Raw genomic sequence first — 3,829 nt, 5'->3', positions numbered from 1 at the left:
TGTCCAAGTGCTAGATGAAGCTCTTCTTGTATCTGCCACCTTCATTCCAGTTCATGACTAGGAGCCTCCAGACCTCACAATCCTGCTCTCATCATCACTATCTGGTCACCAAAGGGCTTGAAAAATGTTTTGGAAAAGACATTTTTATGGAAGATGCCTATGCACGATTTCGTTTATTGTGCAGAAGCTGCTGCACATCAGTTTCCACACATTTCTTAACAGAACAGAACCTTAATCCAATGGCAAGGAGACCAAGATAAGTGGAGATCTTGTTCCGCTATAGCCTGGCAGCAGACCTGTTCTGCTATGCAGCGTGTCCATAGGTGGAATGATCTTCTGAGAAGCTTAGCTGTGAAATAAGCAGGCGTAACTTTGATGAATAAGCAGTCATGGACCAAGCAGTGGCAGCATCACCAGGATGTGTTGGGGACAGGAGATGATAATGCCTTGCCTCCTGAAAAACCACATAAATCCTTTGACAGTGTCGTGACATGGCCCTAGCTCAGGGGTTTTCAACTTTTTTTATAAGTGTACTCCCGATGGCCGGATGCAGAGTGGGCGAGGTGGGGGGGGGGCACAATGGAGCAGCAGCAGCGTGAAGTGGTGGATGGCAGCGGTGACTGCCACATGTGAGCTTCCCTGCCCCCCCCGCCCCGCATTAGGCCAGCTGGGCAGCGCCTGTGGGGCCCACAGAGGGGTGCCGTTGCCTTCGCCCTGCCCCAGTCCTGGTCCTGGAAGGCAGCAGTGCGTGGTGAGGGTGGCAGTGTTCCATCGCCACTTGCCTGTGGATACCCCCTAGGGCCTTCCCAAGTACCCCTGGGGGGGGACATACCCCTGGTTGACAACCCCTGCCCTAGCTAGGGGGCTGATACAACTTCCTTGCTTCTTGCTCTACAGGGAATCAGACAGGATAGGTTAGAGTTACACCCTGGCTCCTACCCTCTGCTTCAGGTCATGCAGGTATGTACAGTCAAGGAGGTAGACCTGCTGCCTTGGGTATTTAGAAGTCAGCACAACTCAATCACCTGTTTAGTATTAATGATTGTATAAGATGGGAGGGGAAAGCACAGCTACATCTACTGCAGTTGAAATGATAGAGCCATCAAACATTAAGGTGACTGGAGAATTTCCATTACCACTCCTCCCAGCCTCCCCCACCATTCGTTACTTCCCCACAATGTCATCAAGCTCCTCTCTGTCTGAAAATGAGCTTTTCTGGCAAGTGTAAGCAGGCCCAGTTCTGACAGTTTGATATGTGTAAAATGTGTGTTTTGGTTGAGGAGAAGGGAATGTACTTTTTCCCATTCTCTCAAGGAATTTTGAGTTTTCAACAGGCTTTTTAAAGACTGCAGAAGCCAGGTCCTTCCTTTGTTCACCATTGCACACTTAAAGAAGCAGGGGCTATAATACTGCTCCATTTAGGCCCCTAAAGTGCCTGAAAAAATAGCTTAAAAGAGCATGAAGGTTCAATATGCTCATGTAGGATTAGGCAGCCATACAGCACTGAAAGTGTCAATGGCACTTCTGTGTTCCACTAATGCATACCCTCCCCACAATCCCTGTTCACAATATGCCTGCCTGAACATTGTCCTGGGCCACTGGGAGCTAGGAGGTGAGAGTCATCTCCTTCATTTGCAGCAAATATAAGAGATACTTAAAAGTTGGCTTTGGTATCATGAGTAGCAGGAATCAGACAGCTGCTAAAGTCAGCAGGAGAGCTTTGCTGCTGCCCAGTTGCAGATTTGGAGAGCAGAGGAGGTAAGTAGCCTACTCGGGCCATTTGTGCTAAAAGGATTTTGCTTCCACTGATGTGCAGAGTGCACTAAATATGACTTAATCTTTCTGAGATTAATTCTGGACTGCTAGGCCCCTGGTTACATAATTCAACAAGATGTACTACCTAAAGAAAAAGTCATGCAGTACAGATTGGTTCAGAAGCCAAATGTTACAACACATGCTAGTTTTGCGTCAGTTGAAGATAACAGAAAATCATGCTTAATGCTATTGCTTCTTTTCTGGAGAGTCTGGTTGGTGACTTTGTAACTAGGACTTTTTTAGAGGCCAGTCTGTGGAAGATATCTGTGTGGTGGAATTTTGAAGACAAGCTGTGGGTCTGCTTTGTACAGTAATGAAGGGGTGGAGAGGCATTTCTGAAGATGTCTGGTTGGCTGAGTTCTTGTTCACAGGATTACCTAATGCTGCTCAAATTTTATTGCGTTACTAATGAGGTTAGGGTGCCTGGAGTCTTGGCTAGACATCTTTCTATTGTTTTAATCCCATATTTACTTACATGGGGTTTCACAGAGTTTAAGGCCAGAGAGAATCATTATATCAACTTTTCTGGCTTCTTCCATATCACAGGAAAAAGCTGGAGATGCCAAGAACTGTAGAAAGGGTTCAGTCCTGAAGGTCCCTGAGTGTAGCAGAGAAAAATGCAGAATCAATGTGCTGGTGTTTCACAAGTCACCACAAATTAAACCACCTCACCATCCCAGCTTCTCTTCCATACATTTTACACGTTTGGAGGGAGCAAGGACTCATCTTCCCTGCTTCTCCAAAATTTTACTGCTCATCTTTATCAAGCAAGCTTCAGATGTTAATATAACAACTGGGATTTTATTGTGTTACTAATGAGGTGAGGGTGCCTGAAGTCATGGCTAGACATCTTTCTATTGTTCTATCATTATATTACTTGTTATATTAATAATATAGTCATTATATTAATAATTAGCTTTATTATTCTGCCTCTAATAGATTTCTGAGAATGTTATGAAGCTAAATAAGCATTATTGTCATTATAGAGAGAGTGACTCAGAATCATGAAGTGATTAGGTGGCTTTCCCAAAGCATTAACATCACTATGATCATTATAATTATTATTATTGTTTTTTAAGGGTGTTGTACTGTATTACTGGTCAGTCAAAAACAAGATTTGCTGGCCAGTCACTTTACAAATGGAGAGCAAAAAGACGGTTTGTGCACCAGGAAGCTTGTAATCTGAGGCCATATACACACACATTCAAATGATCCGGCATAATTCCCTTGAGTTTGTTTTTCTGATAGAAAAACTTACCCAGAGATGCCTGAACAGATATTTAAATGCTGAGCCCCTGAAGAGCAGATGGCTTGCAGTGCTGACTCTGCACACCCAGAGGACTTCTGTGCACACATCTCAACATGTTCTGCAGGCGCTCTCAGTCTGCCTGGAGACACAATGTCAGCAGTATACAGGAAGGAGAAGTGAAAGCACAGCACTCTGGGATGCTGGAGGACTCTGCTTTGGCTGCTCTCAGAAGAGAACATTTTTTCTCCTGGGAAGTGATTTAATCCTTGTTGTTCCCAGGTTATTTTTCTCCTGAAGCAACCTTTTTCACTTTAGACAAAAACATTCTGAACATCTGTACTCTTGTGGTTTCTTCTGGGAGATCAGTGGCTCTTCCAGGAGAAACTGAATGTCTGTATGTGGCCTAAGTAGCAATATCTTTGAACAACAGCAGAAAAATCATCTATCATTTTGGTCAACCTGAAATCTGTGCTCTGTCTTCCATAGGGAATACCTGGCTGTACTCATTCCTAATTTAGGCTGTTCTGGAACACACAGCTGCAATGAGCTCTACTTAAGGCTAGCCACAAAGAACACTTGTACATGTGGTGAAAACTGGCTGTTTTTGAAATTTAATTGCATCATGCTGTATGCACACAGGGTATTTTTATTATTTAAATGATTTTGCCACATTGCAAACTAAACCTCATCCACATGTAGTTTAGTTTGCAATTAAGCTATTTGTAACATTGCAGCCTTTGACAGCTTATCGCCCCCCCTCCCCCA

The 3,829-nt window shown here is 44.1% G+C and overlaps 1 long non-coding RNA gene across 1 annotated transcript in view; it reads left to right on the top strand.

The window, feature by feature from the left end:
* Positions 1 to 3,042, top strand: part of LOC109301250 — a 39,133-nt gene extending 36,091 nt beyond the window's left edge. The window contains exon 5 of the long non-coding RNA XR_002098486.1: positions 2,362 to 3,042. This is a non-coding gene — a long non-coding RNA (uncharacterized LOC109301250). The remainder of the gene's footprint in view (positions 1 to 2,361) is intronic.
* Positions 3,043 to 3,829: the final 787 nt, after the last annotated feature.

The sequence above is a fragment of the Gavialis gangeticus genome, unplaced genomic scaffold, assembly GCF_001723915.1.
Source record: "Gavialis gangeticus isolate Ggan-Ray unplaced genomic scaffold, GavGan_comp1, whole genome shotgun sequence".
Classification (NCBI taxonomy): domain Eukaryota; kingdom Metazoa; phylum Chordata; order Crocodylia; family Gavialidae; genus Gavialis; species Gavialis gangeticus.
The sequence above is the reverse complement of the archived record's forward strand: the minus strand, read 5'-3'. Positions and strand labels throughout refer to the sequence as shown.